Source organism: Schistocerca americana, chromosome 1, assembly GCF_021461395.2.
Source record: "Schistocerca americana isolate TAMUIC-IGC-003095 chromosome 1, iqSchAmer2.1, whole genome shotgun sequence".
Lineage (NCBI taxonomy): Eukaryota > Metazoa > Arthropoda > Insecta > Orthoptera > Acrididae > Schistocerca > Schistocerca americana.
In genome coordinates, this window is record NC_060119.1 from 404,348,607 (window position 1) to 404,370,942 (window position 22,336).

The following is a 22,336-nucleotide window of genomic DNA, read 5'->3' on the forward strand; positions in this document are numbered from 1 at the left end:
TTCTACATCCTGGAGGAACTCGTCACTACGGATCAATTGGAATGAAAGTAAATCTAATCTGTTCTTGTGAGAAGTCTAGGAAAGTAAAGAACGAAAGGTTGTGAAACGTGGACAACGTCGTCAAAATTATGATCCTAACATTGACTGATGATTCTTCACTCAAACTTAAACAAATAAAAATATGTGGAACAGTTATTTGTAAGTAGGTCTAACCACTACTCTGGCACTGACGAAAATATCGTTAGAGATCAAGAAGTATGAAAAACAACAGGTGTAGTGTGATTCAAAACGAATGGGACAAAAAGAAATTATTCTTGTGAGTATTGTAAAGACTTTATTTCAGAAATACAGTTATAGACTGGAAGGTTTACTCTGCAGTCCCTACGGTAAGTTTTATTTATCTTTCATTTATTTATTTATTATAGTTCACTGTCCCAGTTACAACAATGAGCTGTTGCATGTACAGTTACATACGAGAAAATTTTCTTGATAATATATTTATTTTCCGATCCCTTTTTTCAGAATGCGAATTAAGTTTACATTGCCTGTAATACTATTTCCTTTTCTTTCTTTCTTTCTTCTGCTGTCACTCTAACATTTGTACGGCTACTTACAGTTTTCTCATGGCATCTCTTGTTCATACTCCGTAGGGTCTTTCTTTACTGTGATAGAAAGAGAGCCATAGTTTCGTTATTTCAAATTATCTTGACTAATTTACGATTGTCATTATACCTATTGATATTACTACTGTTAAGTACGACGTACTACAATAACAAACAATATCCTACAGATTAATAAAATATTCTCGTTTTTCAAGCAGTGACTCTATAGACTTGCTGTCCCGGCTCTTTGACGACACCACCATTCATTTACTTAAACATACCCTTACGTCATCGTATTTTTTACGTGGTGGAGAATATTTCACCCAGACGGACGGCCGTGATAGGGAGCCACTAGCTCCTGTTGCAGCTGTCCTCTGTATGGAGCATTTTTGGGACATGGCCTTTGACACGGCTCCGGCAAAGCCCACTTGGTTTTAACGCTACGTCGACGATACCTTCGTCGTACGGCCTCATGCACGTGAAAAGCTCAAAGAGTTCCTGGAAAACATCAACAACGTCCAAGATCATATAAAGTTTACGTGGATGTAGAGAAGGAAAGTTCCTTGCCGTTCATGGACGTCCTTGTACGGCGCAAACCGAATGGGTGTCTCCGTCACAGCATCCACTGGAAGGCCACCAACACGGATTGGTATCTGCACGCTATCAGCTATCACCACCCAGCATAGAAACGGTCTGTTCTGAGGACCTTGGTTCATAGGGCTGAAATCATTTCAGACGCCGAAAGCTTGCCAAGGGGAACGGTTACAACAGCAGACAAATTTCTCAAGCAGTTTCTGCTAAGACGCGAAAGCAGACGTTCGAAAAAGACAAATTGGGAAATTTGTGGTAAGTTCTATGGGACCAAATTTTTGAGGTCATCGATCCCTAAGCTTACAGACTAAACTTAAACTATCTTACGCTAAGGGGGCAGCACAGACACGCATGCCAGGGAGGGGGGGGGGGGGGGGACTCGAACATAAGACGGGGTCAGCCGCGCGAACCGTGACAAGGCGCCCTATACCGCACGGCTACCCAGCGCAGCAGAAGAAGATTGCGTTTTTACCGTTTTGTGGCTCAATAACAATGAAGATTAGCTTGCTCCTAAAGAAACAGAAAATCGGTACAGTCTTCAGGCCCCCAGGAAAGAACCGGCAATTAATGAAGCCTGCGAAAGAGATGTAGACCTCACAACATCGGGAATATACAAAATACCGTGTGGGTGTGGGCAGTTTTATGTCGGTCAGACTGTCCGTACACCCTCGCACAGAACTTGAAAGGTGTTTCATTCTACGGTATCCCGAAAAATCAGCTGTTGTGGAGCATGCACTGGAAAACGGACACCGAATTGCATAATAATAATGCGAAAAATGATCCTACCTCGAAAGGTATTATTAAATGGACCAACGGCTTCTGGAATAGGATAATACATGAAGCAACAGAGATCAAAATATCGGACATCACCCTCGATAAAGACGCTGGATTGCAGCTGAATACGGCCTAGGATTCCGTGATCGGCGAGTTGAAGCGGTCTCTGTGGTCACGCAACCAAAACATTGCCATAAATGGCGCGAGACTAGGCACCAGTGGCGTCACTGGCTGCGACGTGTCTTTATAAGAACGACAGTGGCTCTCAGACGACTGTTAATCATTTGACAAGGCAGAGGAGATCTCTACCGAAAGCTCGTAAGCAGTTAACCACTTGAAACCCGACAATATTTTATTACTGGTTATCGCCGCGAAAGCATTCGTAAAAATCCTACGGAAATTCACAGACTTTCGAGGTAGGATCAATTTTTCGCATGACAGATGTGTGAGACCCATTCTAACGTAGTCTGATCGATAGCGTTAACGACTTCGACTATCACTAACAAGTGCCTGTGCTACTGTAAGTCCTGCGGTAGTGGAGGAGCGGGGTGGGATTGGGGGGGTGGGGGGGTACCACATCCTTCACTCAACCCCAAAGGAAAAAAATCAATTGGAAAAGGCAGGCGAAATTGAGTTACATAGTATGAACGGCACATCATGCGATCCAGCATTACCAGTCCAGCGCTGCGGAAAATGTCCGTTGAGGTGCCTATGTACCAGGTTATGCCAACGTGGCGGGGCTCCGTGCAGCTGAAAAATGAAGTCGGGCATTCTTCTGTCAACTGAGCCGACAAACATAGAGAAAGCAAGCATGTCATATAGGGAAGGAATTATTAAAAGTGGAAATGTGCAGTATAAGACGGAGACCACTGCGTAACCCACGGTAGGTTCTGCGAAGAACGAAGAACCAAAGAGTCTGCATTTGTTTATGGCGCAGAAAACATTATAATTTTCTTAGAATAGCTTTGATGTACCAGAGGGGCGTGCAATTATTATGCTTGTTCACTTTGCCACGTAGGTGAAATGTGGCTTCGTCAGAGAACACAAGTCTCTCAGCTAAATCACCAGCCTCCAACTGTGCTTCAAAATAAATGCATAATTGTCTCCGAAGAAAATCTGTTGTTGTTGTGGTCGTCAGTGAGAAGACTTGTCTGATATAACTCTCTTCATTGGTTTATCCTGCGTCAGATACTTCATCTTTGCACAAATAATGCAACCCATATACATTAGACCCCCTTTCTGTATTCGTACCTTAGCCTCTCTAATAATCTTTACCACCCTCTCCCCACCTGCAAAAAAATCCCTCCATTACTCAATTGACGTTTTCTTGATATCTATCAAACGGTCCTTTTTATTAGTGGAGTTTTAACCGAAATCTCTTTTTTTCCAAGTCGATTCAGTCCCACCTTACTAGTGGCTCGGTTTATACTCGTAGATCTAATCTTTGGTAATCTTCTGTAGCAATACATTTCAGAAGCTTCTACTCTCATCGTTTATTAAGCGTTTTTCGTCTACATTTCACTTCATTACACTCTTATACTCCAAATACCTTTAGATACGACTTAATAAAACTTAAATTTCTATTAGAAGTTAACCAGTTACTAATTTCCAGAAATTCTTTTCTTGGTACAGCCAGTGTGCATTTTATATCCGGCCATCTTCAGTCATTTTTCTGCCCAAATAGCAAAACTCGTTTACTATTTTCAGTGTGTCATTCCCTAATATAGCTTCTTCTGCACCACTTGAATTCATTCGACTGCATTCCATTACGCCTCTCTTAGTTATGCTGAGGCTCATCTTACAACCCGTTTTCAAAACACTCTCAATTTCGTTCAGTTGCTCTTCCAAGTCTTTGATATCTCTGACAGAATTCCAATGTCGTCGGAAAACCTCAAAGTTTTTATTTCATCTCCATCAATTCTAATCACATTTCCAAATTACTCCATAATATCCTTTACTGCTTGTTCGGTGTGAGGCTGAATAATATCAGGCGTATCCTACAACCCAGCCTCACTCCCTTCTCAGCTACCGCTTCACTATCATTGCCTTGGACAGTTATAGGTACTGTCTGGTTTCTGTAAAAGTTATAAATAACCATTCGCTTCCTATATTTATTCTTCTATTTTCAGGATTTCAGAGAGTGTTTTCCAGTAAACATTACCGAAAGTGTTCTCTAGATCTACAATCTCTACACATATTGAATTGCCTTTCTTAATCCTATCATCCGAAAGAAGTCGTAGGGTCAGTACTGCTCGTGTGTTCGTACATTTCTCAGGAACTCAAACTCATCTTCCCTTCTTTTTTAGGAAATAAATTCAATCAAATCAAATAACATGTTTATCCGTGGTATACACGCATCAATGTAGATACCTTAAAACAGTGCCACATTTTAAACCAGACTCCTGTTTTCACGGACACAACAAATGAGGACATGAGGACTCGCTTGAGGTAACGACACAAAGCGACATCTTACCTCAGGTTCCTCACGGTCCCCGCAGGGGATGTTTCACATACCATAGTGAAATACTATGATAAGTTTAGCGACGGTTAAGTCGACAATTTTTATCCATAAATATTTTAGTCTCTTTCTCCAACTGCATAATCCTTAATACATTGTCGCACATAGACTTCATTTTGAACTCGTTATTTCATGAAATTAACGATAGTTTGTAACAAGTCCATTATTTCACGTTTAAGAGCTAAGCAATTATTTAAATATGTCTCACAAGGCTGATCGGCGTAAAGGATTTCTCAAACCTACTATCACAAATGAAAGCTTCGAAAAAGATCACAGTAAGTTACCCGATTGGCAGTTTGAAATGTTTGAAGAGCGAAGAATTAACTACACACACCAAAAAAGTTGTTCATCAACTCGTTTCTGAGGGTTTCGGAACCTGTACAAAGCATTGGAATAGAGATCAACATAAACATCATTTCAGTCATTTTTATTGCTCCTGATTTCTGTGCACACCGGTATCTCTCAGAGTGGTTGGTGGGTCACGTCGTCCATAAACAGCCCTTTTAAATCTACCCCAGGCATGTTCGATAGGGTTCATGTCTGGAGAACATGCTGCCCACTCTATTCGAGCGATATCATTATCCTGAAGGAAGTCATTCACAAGATGTGCACCATGGGGGCGCGAATTGTCGTCCATGAAGACGAATTTCTCGACAATATGCTGCCGATATGATCACATTGTCGGTCGGAGGATGGCACTCACGTATCGAACAGCCGTTACGGCGCCTTCCATGACCAGCAGCGCTGCACGTCGTCCCCACATAATGCCACCCCAGAACATCCGGGAACCTCCACCTTGCTGAACTCGCTGGACAGTGTGTCTACGGCTTTCAAACACGTCTCCGACCATTATCTGGTTGAAGGGGTATGCGACACTCATCCGTGAAGAGAACGTGATGCCAATCCTGAGCAGTCCATTCTGCACGTTGTTGGGCCCATCTGTACCGCGCTGCATGGTGTGGTTACAAAGATGAACTGGAGTCGGGAGTGAAGTTACGCATCATACAGCCTATTGCGCACAGTTTGAGTCGTAACATGACATCCTGTGACTGCACGAGAAGAAGTATTCAACATGGTGGCGTTGCTGTCAGGGCTCCTCCGTGCCATAATCCGTAGTTAGCGGTCATCCACTGTAGTAGTAGCCCTTGGGCTGCCTGAACGAGGCATGTCATCGACAGTTCCTGTCTCTCAGTATGTCCCCCATGTCCGAACAACATCGCTTTGGTTCACTCCGAGGCGGCTTGACACTTCCCTTGCTGAGAGCCCTTCCTGGCATAAAGTAACAATGCGGACGCGATCGAACCGCGGTATTGACCGTCTGGGCGTGGTTGAACCACAGGCAACACTAGCCGTGTACCTCCTTCCTGGTCGAATGACGAACTCTTCGGCTGTCGGACCCCGTCCATCTAATATCCGCTGGTCATGGATGGATGTTTACATCTTTGGGCGGGTTTAGTGAGATCTCTGAACAGTCAAAGGGACTGTGACTGTGATACAATGTCTACAGTCAACGTCTATCTTCAAGAGTTCTGGGAACCAGGGTGATGCAAAACTTTTTTTGATGTGTGTATAAGAAACCTTTGCGCAATGTATGTGCTGAATTTGTTGAATACCAGTAAATCCAAAAGATGTTATACAAAAATGTGTTATTGCGTTTGAGACTCCGCAACCAGAAGTAAGACGACACTCAAAGCACTGAGAGAAAACGAACCGTTTGTTACAGAAGATGAGGTCAGTTATATCTGCCGGAAAGATTGCCTACAGTTTTAAGAAAAGGGGAATGTATACTCCTCCTTAATTACTCTGTTAAGCGTAACAGCAAATGAGCAGAGAACATGGAAAAAATCGAGAGAAACATTGTTAAAGAAAAGAATCGTTTTCGTTTTAGACCGTGGAAGCCGCCCCTACTATAGGAAATCGAGCAATTAGAAGTACTAGTGACTAGTATCGAAATTATTTACCAGATTTGGTAGCCACGGACTTCCACCGAGTACCAAATCTAAATAATTTTTGGGATGGTAAAATTTTTTGCCAGTAGTAGGCGGGTATTTTGCAGCTATTTCAGAATAGTAATTTAGCTGTGGAGCCTTCACATTTGAAAAACTTTTGGCACCTTTATTGATGTAAAGGGAAACTGCTGCAAAATAAATGCTTTTTTGTCAAAAAGAATTCGAGTAGTCGGTCAACGAAGTTCTTCTAATATCTCCTAAAAATGTATTAGGTATTTTCCGCTACCTGCAGTGCCAACAGTGTGGCATAGGGGTCATCGTACCTGGCTAGTGTGTTCCAGGTCGTCAATTCAAACGCAGCCACCAGAAGTTAGTTGTCATTAAGTGTTTATCGTTTCTAGAAGATTTTACAAATGTCTTACGTTTGTAATGTTCGTAGGATATTCGATGTCCTTATAAATAGTAGCTTTCTTGAATATTCGGTGTTTGTGTAAATCTCTGTCCTGTTTATTTCTGTTCTGGCTGTACCTTGGCGTCGCTAATAAACGTTCTTTTAGTGTTACGGATTTGGGCTTCATGTGATTTCGACGTGATATTTTATGGTGGAAACGCAGAGAGCTTCGAAACACCCTCATCGGCGTGGCTATAACTAGGAAACGTAATAGAAGTCATCCCCTACACGGACAGGAACCGGAATACAAATAGTTTATCGATCCTTATATTAAGGAGACACGTGGATTCTAATACAGCACTAAGACAGCTGCACATTAGCCATCCATCAGCAAATCGAGGAATTGCAACAGAAAAAAAAGAGCCGGATGAAAGAGGTATGGCTAACTACCGTATTTGGTCCCCATGGTAGTTGTGGAAGACTACCAGTAGCTCGCCTCTCTCAAACGTCAGATAGTAAGAGAATTGATACAGCAGTGTATGGCAGTCAGAAGTGTCGAACCGAGTACATGACAGGTAGCAGCCATGAATGTCGAACCCATACGTCATGAAGTTATAGAGATTGTCGAATAAGAATCTTTGGGGTCAATCAGCGCCACCAGTTGAACACACTATGCAGAGTGGACTCGATCACCTCGGTTTCATGCCACAACCGCAAACGACAACAGAACTCTGACCATTGCCGGTGCAGCCACATCCAGTTACAATGCCCCCTAGACAAACGGATATTTAGAGAATGCGGAACAACATCCCGGTATGTTTTCATTGTGGGAACCCTAAACGTGTTATACAAATATTCGACGACTTGCACCGCAAAACGTCAACCATTACAACAGCACTGTTCATGACATTCAGCTGCAGACGTTATACACAGAAGAGCCAAAGTAACTGGTACACCTGCCTAATATCGTGTAAAACTCCCACGAGCACGCAGAAGTGCCGCAACACGATGTGATTAGGACTCGACTAATGTCTGAAGTAGTGCTGGAGGGAACTGACACCATGAATCCTGCAGGGCTGTCTATATATCCGTAAGAGTACGAGCGGGTGTAGACCACTTCTGAACAGCACGTTGCAATGCATCCCAGATATGTCCTATAATGTTCATGTCTGGGTAGTTTGGTGGCCAGTGGAAGTGCTAAAACTCAGAAGTGTGTCACTGGGGCCTCTCTCTAGCAATTCTGGACGTTTGGGATGTCGCGTTGTCCTGCTGGAGTTACCCAAGTTCGTCGGAATCCACAATAGACATGAATGGATGCAGGTGATCAGACAGGATGCTTACGTATGTGTCACCTGTCATATTCGTATCTAGATGTATCAGGGGCCCCATATCACTCCAACTGCAGACGCCCCACACAACTACAGAGCATCCACCAGCTTGAACAATCCCCTGCTGATTTGCAGGGTCCATGGATTGATGAGATTGTTTCCATAACCGTACACATCCATCCGTTCGATACAATTTGAAACGAGACTCTTCCGACCTGGCAACATGATCCCAGTCATCAACAGTCCACCATCGGCGTTGACGGGCCCAGGCGAGGCGTAAAGCTTTGTGTCGTGCAGTCATCAATGGTACACGAATCGGCCTTCGGCTCCCATCACACGTGCGCCGACTATAAGATCACGTTCAAACTCACTTAAATCTTGATAACCTGCCATTGTAGCGGCAGTAACCGATCTAACAACTGCGCCAGATACTTATTGTCTAATATAGGCGTTGCCTACCGCAGTACCGTAGTCTGGCTGTTTACACATCTCTGTATTTGAGTACAAATGCCCGTACCAGTTTCTTTGGGTCTTCAGTGTAGTCGACCTGCGAGGTGTGTCCTGCACGTGGTCGCCTCCCAACACGCTCCAGCAGTTGCCTGTCGCCGTACAGAGGTTCCAGCCGCTCGTCTAACCGCCAGATTCAGAAGAACTAAGTGAGGTGACCACTTGTGGGGGCGAAACCGCAACAGACGAAAAATCAATAAGCTACGACAGCCTCGGAGATGGCATGAAATCTCATCGATGCATCCGATGATGGTCGAAGAGTCCGGGCATAATCCACTCAGGTGCTTCCTTTTCTTTAATGTCGAATGCTTTTTGTCGGCAACGAAAGAAGACTATGTTCCGTAAAACGAAAACGATTCTGCTGAATGTCGCAGATGGCAAATACGTTCAGCCGACAGGAAAATGTACTGCTGTATTATCTATGAAGAACAGAACACAGCACTTCGAATTTATCGCTTTAACACTGTGTGAGCATAATGTTATTCTCGGATGGGATTTCTTGCAGGCATCACAAGCAGTCATAGACTGTGTAAAACCAGAGCTCCTTACTGAGGGCTGGCTGGAGTGGCCGAGAGGCTCTAGGCGCTGCAGCCAGGAACTGCGCGACCGCTGCGGTGTGATGTCCCTAGGTTAGTTAGGTTTAAGTAGTTCTAAGTTCTAGGGGACTAATGACCACAGAAGTTAAGTCCTATAGTGCTCAGAGCCTTACTGAGGAAGCTATTCCCACCAGCAAAAATAACAAATATTGCTCTGGGCGGTTGTTTGCCTTTCAAGACGTTTTTACCCCTTCATCATCATCAACGAGGCGAGTTCCAGTCGCAATCGAGATGCTCAGTTAAACATTGAAGCTTTCGTCGATAGCAAAAAACTCACTCTCATAAAAGAAATTCCGCATGCCAGCGACGATCATAACTCATGTAAGTGGTCAAGGAGAAGTCTGAATCAATAACTGTCATGAGCAGTCACTACTCATCCCTAAAGGATTATTTTGAATATTTGGTGCAGACGTTGCTGGATACATTTTAGAAAGGTTAAGAATTGCATTCTATAATACAATACATAGCTGTATTACTTTATTTTTAATTAATTCAATCGATATCGGTCCCGCATCGTACCATCTTCGGGTCCCCTGCACCAAATGAAGAAAAAGAGATAACAAGAGTGTACAATTCCGATGCATAACCATCACATGTTAGACACTGCATGTAACGAATAACACCGTTACAATAAAGAGGTTACGGAAAGCACCTCGGCTATGCAGTGTCACATTTGCGATGGTCAGATGTGAATTACTGTGACGGTTATATCCTGACAGCCTGAGAGGCAGTTGTGTCGACCATGTTCTCTCACTCTGAGCTGAGGCAAAAGAATTAACGACGGTAACTTTAGACATTCGACAGATATAATGACTATCGATTTAACGTCTATCAACCTATCAAAAACGAGCGAGGAAGCGCAGTGTTTAGCACACTGGACTCGCATCCGGGAGGACGACGTTACAAACCCACGTCCAGCCATCCTGATTTAGGTTTTCCGTGATTTGCCTAAATCACTTCAGGCAAATGCCGCGATGGTCCCTTTGAAAGGGCACGACCGATTTCCTTCCAGTTCCTTCCCTCACCCTTTGGGACCGATGACTTCGTTGTTTGCCCCTCCCCCAAATCAACCAATCAACGTATCAAAGATGTCAATAATGCTCTACAATCCTGTGGTGTCACCGCCAGACACCACACTTGCTAGGTGGTAGCTTTAAATCGGCCGCGGTCCATTAGTACATGTTGGACCCGCGTGTCGCCATTGTCAGGGATCGCAGACCGAGCGCCACCACAAGGCAGGTCTCGAGATACGGACTAGCACTCGCCCCAGTTGTACGGACGACTTTACTAGCGACTACATGGACGAAGCATTGCTCATTAGCCGAGCCAATAGTTAGAATAGCCTTCAGCTAAGTCAATGGCTACGACCTAGCAAGGCGCCATTAGCCTTACATAGCTTGTATCTAAAGAGTCTCACTTGTATCGTCAAGAGCGATGTATACAATAAGGATGGATTAAAGTTAAGTATTCCAGAAGCTACGTACTTTTCTTTATAGCATTCATTACGTATCCTGTTACAGACCTATCTCTTGCCTGCGTGAACTAAACGCGTGCCTTTCGGCTACTTCCGTGGCGTGGCTGTCTTGCTACGCCACAACAAATCCATTATTGGCATCTTTGATGTGTTAATAGACTGACTATATCGATCGTCATTATATCTCAGGAATGTCTAGGGTTTCTTTCGTATTGACTTTGGCCTATTTAGTTCAAACTGAGAGAATTATATGGACAACAAAGACCCACACTTGAGGGTATGCTATCAATTGACGAAAAAGGACCACAGTTCATAAAGACACAAAAGTATTTCCGATTAGGAGACTGATCCTTCGGAATCTGCAGTCGGAAATGTCATATGACTTTACTTGCTACCTTATCCCGTTGGCGCTTACCTGCGTTATAACGAACACAGCGGTGTCAACAAAAACAGTTTCCCTGGAAAGTGCTGTTGAAATGCTAAGGTTTTAAATAGTGATAGCGAATACTTAGTGGAAAGGATATTCCACAAAAGATAGAAATAAATGAAGACTTGACGTCTGAAACGACGGCACGTAAAAGAGGAGTTAACCGCGTGTAAAGCAAAGACAGGGCTGGGGTCATATCTGTGCGGACAGCCAAAGACCGTCAGCAGTACCATAATTTTCAAACACACAGGTAGTACGTATATTTAAATGGTACCCTCACACGAGATTTTAACGTGAGTGTCGTAGCTCTAGGGCCTTCCATTTATTCTGAGTTGCGTTAGAGATTGTCTTTGCCATTACCGAATCACTGTTATCAACAGTTCCTTTCATTCTTTAAGCATATTCAGTGTTTGAAGGAAGTAAACCTGTATAACACACTTGAAATTTCTTTGTCACTCTGGTCTAAATAATGGCAGTCTCAAAAAAGTTGTAAAGATCTAATTTTTGGAAAATCAGGGACCATTACGGGATACCAAAGAATCTTAAGTTCTTCCACTAACGGCATCAAGTTCATTTATTATGCGTTTCTTATCCACTTGCTGCTTTATATTTTCACCTGAAATTAGGGGATAACATAATATCTCCTTAGTGTCTAACATACAAAAAACTTTCCAATTTTTTATAATCCGTAGATTTACTCTCAATTATAGATCATAGTCTGCCCGTCAGTGTGCAAACTACCATGTGACGAGCATGAGGAAACTTTCTTCTTTCTACACAGTTGTGTCGATGGCTAGTATACATTTATCGACTTACCGAAACTGGTACAGCTATATAATTTACTTCGACATCATTAACTGAAATTTTTTAACATCAGAGATAGTACATGCAAGATAGGTAGAGGCTCATATTAGTATAAGTTTTGTTCGATAGGGAGAGCGCTCGCTGTTAGCGGGTAAAGGCGGACGATTCTGCAGAAATGTTACTGATACAGCTTAACGTTCAAATTTTAATATGACTACTTTACGAATCCTGAATGCTCAATTAATTTTCAACTATTATCATTTTCGAAACATGGCTTTTACTCTTTTATCTTCACTTATTTTTTGCCATAATGAGTACTGTGTAGTTATACCTCTATTCTGTCCTTTACTTCCATTTTCAATATAGTTCCTGGCTCCTTAACCTGACTCAGACTCTTATTAAATTAAGTTTCACCACTTTATATGATCACCACAATACTTCTGAAGTGCCACGATGGTTTCTGTGAGGAAGTACAGTGTCTAACCCCTGCCTTTTCTGCCGTAAACTAAGCTTGTGCTTCATTCGTAAGGGCATTGTCGACGGGACGTTAAACATCAATCTTCCTGTGAGACCTTAGTTTCTGCCGGAGAATACAATGTTCAGATATTCTCTAGATCGATAGTGTCGACGGGTCAAAGTGGCATGGAGTACTGTCTCTCAATATCATATTTCATACCATTTCGATCATCTTCATGTGGGATTGAATTGTAAATAGGAGAATGCTATACAAAAATACTGCAATAATTGTCCAAGACTATATGTTCATAAATATGTGGATTATCCACCAACGACGTTAGCGTATAGTATACAGTTCAATATATATTAGTCTACATTTGTGCAACATGTGAACTGATCCTCAATCATGCGGGGCTCTCACTTTAGGATGTGTTGACTTCACAGTGATTCGGCTTTATACTTTTCAGATTTTCAATTTACTGCAATGTGCAGTTGCTTGTTTGCAGTAACATCAAATTATCACTGTCAGATTTCTCTAGAAATGGTAAAAATAAATAATATACAGTGACAAAACAGTCTAATTCAAGAAAGAGGATTGTAGCCCAGATATAAACTGAGTTCAGATGTAATCTACACCACCACTCATTTCGTACTGCAAGCACTGCTTGTAAGACACGTTGTAAACATTGAAATAGATTGCTCCTGGAGAAATACCTCGAAAAATACCACGATTGTGCTTCATAAGGCGACTGGTGTCTCATTCGTACGAGTATATAATATCATGAAAAAAATACTGCTTCTAAAGATAATGAAAGACACCACGTCTGTCTACTGACGAAAGGTGCTGAAGGAAGCACATTTCAAAATTGCGATTGGAAAATTTCAAGCATAACCGAAAGGACGAATGTGGTGGTACCATATACCTCGGAGGCAAGACTATGTTCCAAACATTGTGTTGTTAAAATTGAAGGTTCACATAAAACTTTTTTTTGGGACATACAGGATGGCATTATGATTAACCTATCTCCTAATGGGGAAACAATACGTGTCCTTCATTGTCTACATTCCCGGATCGTTTGCGTTGGAATCTGAAGCGACCAAGAATAGCGGTCGACCAAGATGAGATTAGGAATGGTCGTTATCGCTAAAATAACCGGTTTTCGGATATATCAGGATTTTTCAACGTCTGTTTACTCCGACCGTAAAACCCCTCAAAATAACCGGTTTCTGAAACAACCTATTTTAGGTTTTGTATTCGTTTCATTTCCTGTAATAAATGAAACAGTCGAACAAAGACTGAAAAATTCTATTTCTCACAGTTCCAAGACACAGAGAATCATAATAGCAAATTAAATAAGCAAATAAAAGAAAACTTAGCTTGTCCATCGTTCGCTACGTTTCTCGAAAAGCGGTTAAGTGGTTGTCAAAGTCAGCTCAAAAATAATGCTGCAGTCGGGGATTACACTGCTATTAGAGAATTACGTATATTTAATGATAAAGGCAGAAAATTGATGTAGAATGACTCTATTTTTCGCGTTGACTTGCCCGTTTTCAAGGGCTACAAGCAGATAAAGGCGACTTATGCAGCCACAGGCTACAGATCACCTACTTTCTAACTCTATTGTATGTTTTTGATGAACTGTTGTTAATTTTTTGATTTATCGCTGTTATCCTAACTTCCTTTCTCTTTTATTATTTCATAGAAATGTAAGACAAATCTCTAACCTTTTAAAGCAAATGAGCGATTGTATTTCTTTGTTAAGTCACTACGTAAAATTATTTCCTGACGGGTTGGTGCCATTCTACAATACAACAGCAACGACAGAAAGAAACTGCAGTATAGACCAGGTGGGAGCAAGTTTTGCACACTGCATGTACACGCCAACCTTAAGCAAAAAGAAGCAGTATTGTCCCAACAACGGTGCACCAATTACTGTGCCAAATATTTGTTGCTCGTTTTTGTCGGCATTGTCATTCAAATAGCAATGACCTTTTTTTCATTTTTTACAGTAACGCAATATTCAAACCAATGTTAACTACAATTACTCTTTTCTTAAAAACACGGGTATTTAAAAACGAAAAATTATAGCACTTCTTTTATGACTAATGAATGTTTCAGTGTTTTACTCGATTATTTCTGAAAAATAAAAAAAAACTGTTGTAACCAAGACCAAACAAATACCGAAAAATGCCAATTATTCAGAACTATAATATTTGTATCGGATTTAACCGGTCGGTTTTCCCCATCCCTAGATCAGAGGTTAGAAACATCGTCTTAACCAGGGAAATAAGCCTGCTTATATTTCACCCGTTGCGACGGTATAATTAGAATGGTTGCAAATATGTTGAATGCCTGGATCTCCGCAGCTAGTAAATATTTCGTTAAAGAACGTCTTCTAAAATCAGTAAGCAACACTTAAAATGTTTCTTAGCCAGTCGGTGATTTTTGTAAACAACGCATCGTCGCTGCCTTCTGATACAGAGAACACCAAACAATTGTATGTACAACTGTAAACGAATATTAATGCTGAATTACATAACGTGGAATTGGTAGTATTTAACAATGCCTAAGATCCAAGACTGGTTTTGAAGCTTTGCACAGAAAACAGAAACAGTAAACTGAGAATGGAAATCAGAACACACTAGAAAAAAGCTAACATGTATAAAAAGGCAAATTTATTGTCTTATATACTGGGGCCACATCTCCGATAAAATAAATCGTTTTCATCTATAAAATAGGCTGCAAATTGGCTTTAGGACAGGGAACACTACTAGATTAAGCATTATACACGTTATGGATAAGAGTCATGCATAAAATATATCTGGAGTGTATGAAGTAACATGTACTGAATGTGATAAATTTAGTGTTGGGCGGATTGGCAGAAACATCAATACGCGATTTAAAGAACATACTGACGTTATTGAAGCCAATCCTTCAGTATTTGGTACACAATTCAGAGAATGCAAGTGTTCTGCTAATGACATTAATAAAAACGTCGCCATTCTTCATAAAGCAGAAAAATGTATCTTACCATGCACTCTAGAAGAAATTGAGACACGCACTCAAATAGTGATACTCCCAGACAACATAAATAATTAGCAAGCAGGGTTACGATATAAGGTCTATATAAGAAACGTTAGTGCGTTTTAACCGAATACATCTGGTTTGGAGTTTTTGCATCTCCAGCATGAACAACTGTCTAATTTGACATGAAATGTTGGATCACCATTGGATCTAAAACTTATTCGTACGTCATTATACGAGAGACACGGATTTTACAATTAGGCCAAATTGCTCAGAGTTTATTCTGAGGCAGTTAACTTTTTTTATATATTCTGTCCTTAAATACTAATGGTCCAAACACGATATTTTACATTTGTAAATGCATGTAACAGATACATGTAACAAACGCATACAAAAATAATCTCAAAAGACACATAACGTAGAGTCGTTGGTCTATTTGTCGTTTCCATGTTTCCATTATATGACTGTCAAGTCAAATGTGACCAGGTAGTGTCACTGCCTAAGAACTGACATAATACGCGTAACAACCTGTGTAATGTGAGGCTGGATGGCTTTCATATCCTAACATATTAACATAAACGTGCTTGTAGTTGCATTTTAGGTATCAACATGGTTTTCTGCTTTCTAGGTGATCATCATGTTGAACAGTACAAAGAATTTGTAACAGATACCCATGTCATAGATACACGCGTATAATATGTTATCTCTGTTATATAGACTGTTCTCCTGTTGTAGATATCGATATACATACAATTCGTTGTGTCCTCTGTACAAGCTGAATACCGGCAGGCTAATATGCGTTTTAGCTGCAGCTTATTCATTTAGAAAATGTGTTCATTTCCCAAATTTGATTCCATCTGAGTTTTTTGTTTCCTATGCTTGAAAAAACCTACAAAACTAATAAGGACGGAGTCATTTTCTGTGCAGTGATGCGAACTATTCATATTTCTAAACAAACTACTAAAAGAATAATGAAGTAAGAGTCTTCATTGAGTTCACGTATGGAAAATAATTTTTTGTTTTTGTTTTTGCACTAACTGTTATTTAGCGAAATTTTATTGTCTTGCATAGCAATCTTTCTTTGTAGTTACAGAGTACTATTGGTGATTTCCTTACTCAGGAAGTGTAAAACGATTGTTAAGGACATGGCAAAGAAACTACCGAGGGGTGTGTTAGGAAAAAGACACAACAACATTCATCTGAAGTAAGCTTTGCATTCTTTCAGAATGACATTTCTTTCTAGTAGTCATTGCTTACAAACAGTTAACTATATCATCGATGTTACTCATTTTGACTGTCGTGGCCCTTTTTTATGTTTCTACTATATTTTTACCCCTTACCTTTCTGAATTCTTGTGGGACTGTATCATGGACATTACTCAGTCTGACTGCCATGTTTCTCTTAAATGTCTGTTATGTATTTTTATACTTTACTGTCTTCATTTCTTGTAGGAAAGCGTCACCGCCGTTACTCATTCTGGCTGTTGGGTCTTTTAAATGTCTGTTCTGTATTTTTTCTTTGTTGTTTGAATGTTGTCAGACATAAGTTACACAAAAATAAAAATAAAAATCTGGCATAGATCGCTTACTCACATTTTATAATGTCATAAGATGTCATTTTTTAGGGTAACTCATAAAGTCAAGTTAAGGTCATAACGAAACTTGCCATAAATTACATACATGTGTTTCAAACAATTATCACAATTCCTGGGATTAGCACTAGGTATATAAATAATCTTCACCAAGATTAGGAGTCACATACTTTGGTCCAGAAATGTGTCCATTATTGAGGAACACCGATTTCAATAATAACTTGCCAGAAGTACTAAAATATTTATATACTAATAAAGTTCAGTTTAAAAGGAGCCTAGAGGTTTTATTGACAGCCAATTCCTTTTACTCCTCTGTAGAATTTCTAGTACATTCGATTTAGGTGTAAATATTGTTATAAATATCAAACAAAATGAGCGTTAGAAAAAAAAAAAAAAGAAATTCTGTACATCTTCAGCGCAGCAGTGTGATCAGCGTAAAAGGATTCTAAGCCGATTTCCTCTTACACGATCCGTAGCTCCAACAGTCCACATGAACCTTAGTGTATTGATAATTTTCATATTTTATGGTAATTTCTTATTATTTCTTAAATGAAAATATGTTCTAAAATTCTTTTTTTCTTATTCCACATCCAAAAGGAGCACTTCATTTTGGATCTGTGGATTGTAAATTAGCATAATTCTTTTTCTTTGTAAATATTTATGGTGTATTCCTGTCTTATGAGATGTTCTATGTTCTTGAGGATCTCCTCAATCTTTTTTTTATGGAGCAAGGCGTACACCTAACGTAATCATCTGAGATTAAGAAGCCCAAGCAACTGATGTAAGATAATTGATTTTCTCAGTACGTTATTCCTCATATATCTCTACAGAGTAGATGACACTCAAATCATCACTAAATAGCTACGCCAGTATTTGTGATATTTGTGGATGCTTCTTTACAGATTGTTGATCGGCGAATACTCATATTCAATGACAAAATGACACTAGAATGTTTCGACAAATCACCAACGTTTCACACATACTTCCAGTAAGCTGAACATAAGCGCTATGCTTGTTCGTCAGTGCGGTGGTTGGTCAGCTCCACAGGACATTCCAGACACGTATGCGAAACGAGCAACGCCACAAGCCGCGTGCCATTTGTAAATGAAATTGACGCCCAGTTTTCAGCAAACGAGCTCTGATTTAGGCCAGCGGTTTCACTGTTGTACGTGCCCTTCGTAACAAACACACGGCTTCAAATTTTGCAGATTTTGTACCAGAAACCAGCCGTGCGCAAATGACAACATATTTATTCTGAAAATTCTTTTAATTAAAGCACGCGCTCTGTGGCTTATAAGGCACAGTTGGTAGTTGCACCTCTTGCAAACATAATGAGCAAGCAAAGTCAAAAAACTAAGATCACCTATTTAATTATCGTAGTCCCATCATACGTATTAACATAATTATTCGTGTCCACGCATTTCATCTTTCAACTAAAGTAGTAAGCAATTCATCTAATTACATTGTTGGAAACTTTATACGAGGTTCGTTTAAAGAAAATATCGTGTTCCCATGTTATTGAAATACATGTGATTTTTTTATCATCTTACAAGTGTAGCAATATTTCCAGTCATCATCTCAAAGTTTGCGTCTATTGTTTGATCGTCCCATGATGCCCATCCACAGTTGTAATATGTGACAGATACCTGCTTCTCTATCTACAGTACACAATGAAAGCTTGAACGATTATCTCTGTGTTAATTTCAGTTATTTATTTAATACAGTAAGCTGATTCAAGAGCCAATATAGAGAGGACCAAACAAAATTATATAGACAAGCCATATAATTTCAATCAGAAACTGTAAGTGATGAATACCACTGGTATTTCTAAGGGAAAGTCAGTCGTCCAACAGACCAGTAAGAAATATTGACATTACAGTTAAAAAAGCAGCCAATTTTAACATCTTTGTCAGCAGTTCTCGAAGAAAACTGATGCGTGTTACACACACATTAAGCTATTTTGACATTTTAGTAGGAATGAAATCATTCAGTGTAACAGAAGTAACCACTGACATTTTGTTCATGATTACAAAATCGGAAAATAAAATTGACAGGGAGCAATAAACCTGATGGTATCACACGGTATTAAAGTAGTGAAGAGTGATAATACAAACAAACTTACATGAGGGCGATCTAAAACCAAAAAGTAGTAGACGCACTGAGGAATAGTACAGAGAACGCTAACGTTATTTGATTCACAGAATGAAAAACAGTAGCACAAAAATCAAATGATTAATCAACTAATTTCATAAACTACATAAAGCAACTTTACAACCATGTAGCAAAGTTTATGCATCTGTCAAATTTGCTGTGAGAAGTTCATTACCATATAAATGTAAACTAAAATATGTTGGTTAACATCCACTGATATGAAAAAGGACCGATAAGCTATCACAAGTTCGCTAAAATACAAACACAGTCATAAACATCATTTTAATGAGCGACAGTTACTACCGGTGTGAAACGGAAGTCAGGAATGATTAGACGTAAGTACCAATTTCTACGCACGCCTTACAGCCTTAACATGCAAATACAGAAAAATTTAATCCAATAATGATAAGACTCTACGTATTAGTCGCAGATAGCTTGACAGTGGCAACTGTAGCTGAAATAGGCCGGTCCGAGTAATGACATTCAATTGAAGCATATTTATAATGCCACTATAAGACTTATATCACGCCGTGGACCCAGAAGAACGTAAATTATCTTGAGTAAATTTAGAGAACCTATATTCGAAGAAGACTGTGTGGTCATTATGCTGCCCTCAACGTTTTTCTCGCTTAGAGGTCATATCAATAAGGTGAGAGGGATTAGAGGGCAAACAGAGGTATATACACCGTCATCTTTTTTCTTCCTCAGTATGCGAGTAGAACAGAAAACTAAACGGACAATATTGGTAAGATCTATCTTCCAGAATGCACTGCACACTGCCTAGGAGGTTGCTTACGTAGATGTAGATGTAGGCACGCAGAACCTTGTCATTTGCGAGAAACGCTGCAAACAATTCATTTAACTATTAAAATATAGTCCTTAATGGGCCTCTGTCCTCACATCACATCCAAAGTACTTTCCAAAATATTCAGGCGCAACTGCAGACCCGCAAACTTTGTTTACGTTTTCATCTCCCAATTACATCCTGCATACATAACGTGCTTCAGAAAAAATGGTGCCCTTTCGGTGCCACATTACGAGTGATTTTTGACATTTTCGCCTTGACATATTCTCGGCAACCATTTTCTCGCAATAATCATCCGTACCAAGGAAGCATGCATGGAAACATGGATGAAGATGTAATGCTATTACTAACGTTTCTGAAGCAACACGGAATTATCTTCTTCATACTCTGTACATTTCTTTATCATGGTTCTTAACAAACACAAACGAAGTAACCTGCTACGTCGCTCAAATCTCAAATTTATGATTATAACTGAAGGGGGGGAGTGAGAAAAATGTTTTCTTGCCGCTGTTCATGTGAATGACCATTTAACCACTCTTCCGAAATACTTTTGAAATTGCAGGTGCGCACGTCTGAAAATTAGTGTTGCTAGGGTACTAGCAGCTACACGGGCTCACACTCTTCGGTAACTTACAGAAATGGATCAAATATTACTTTGTGTCTGTTGTGTGATGTTAGCTAATATCTAGGTTCTAATGCCTAAGCCTGAGTATGTTTATGATTGGCCACGTGAATGGGGATCAGTGGAATAATATGGCTCTCTGCTTCCTTCCGTACAGAGTAGAAGCCAACTATGTTTTCTACCACTCTCGAATTCCTTTTTACGGTGTCATTCACTGCCAGCGTTGATTACAGATTTCTTCCTTTGGTTCGCGACTAATCACGTCATCTTAAAAAAGTCTGTCATTACCTCCACTCTACACTCTTCAGATAATAAGTACCAACTGATAAAGAGAGAAACAAAAAATATATCATCAACAACATTAATAATAATGGGTGGGTGTTAGTATACGTACCACGAACTTGAGAAATCTGACCAAGTACTCCACGTCTCGCATAGAAATAAACTGTGAGGAAAGTCTACGCTGCTTTGAACTCTGTTCGTAGTTACGTCCAAACAAAGTGAAATCGAGATAAAGAAGCATGTATATGTTTGAGTGTTAAATGCTACAAATCTTCACTTTACGTCTTATTCGTTTAGTTCATCTAAGACAGACGATTCCCTTGTCTAACAACCTCCAAGGAGAGATGTTGTTCGTAAAATTCTTTCTAAAAATAATGTAAACATTTCTTCCCCTCACAAATATTAGTTGCAGGATATATCAAATCAGTGCCAGTATCGGAACAGGCTTCTACCAGCTGTGAATAAATGGAGGCTTTAGTCTCATTTCAACTTAATTTATTACCATAAATTTCAGACTTGTTACCACGAAACTCAAACGCAGGTCAAACAATTAACTATCCTTATAGTACTTTTAGTTGATTTTTGCTGATATTACACGTATAGATAGAAGTAAATTGTGTTTGGAACAAAGAGTATTAAGTAGTGATACGAAAACAAACCAAAATATTTGCAAACAACAAAATATAAAATTAGCTTTTTTGCAGATATATGATTAATGGTTACCTCGAAAGTTCTAAATATAATTATTGACCTCCAGAGCCAACATATAAACTGGTTACTATTAAACTCTTCCACATGGTTCCTGCCGCTTACCTGCCTTCCTTGACAATCCTCAAACTTCAGCATTTCCGCGTAAATGGCCTTTTTACGAAATATTCATACGATTTTAATTTTCATTACACTTTCACATTTCTGTCCTTGTTAACAACTTACTGAGGAACACTCAGTCACCTTTTCCATCTGAACTGGATCGTCGGACGGAACAATTTTTAGTGAATATAACACGTGTCTTCTTGGTCTTAAGGACTGAAAGTTGTCAACTGTCGCTGTGAAATGCTATTTGCAGTAACATTAGTGTGAATATTTCCAGCTGCCTAAAACATGATAGCACTCAGAATTTTAAGTAGGCCTTCGTGACCCCGTCGCGACTTTGAAATATGCCTACCTTCCATGAAACTAATGTGCCCAGCTACTTGGTTTCGTAGTCTTTTTAGCTAACACAGAGAGTAACTACTGTTTGTTGCCACTCCACGAATTACCTTATAACCTGGAACGAAATATGGAGTCCTGTCATAACGGCTACCTTTTAGTTTCTTCATTGGGAGTCAACCTCTCCCGTCGAACTAAAACCTTTCTTTTGCTATGTAAAACCCCATGGAAATAGTTTTCGTGCAATTTTCAAGGTTGAAATGTCGATGGTAGAAAACATTTCCAGCATATGGA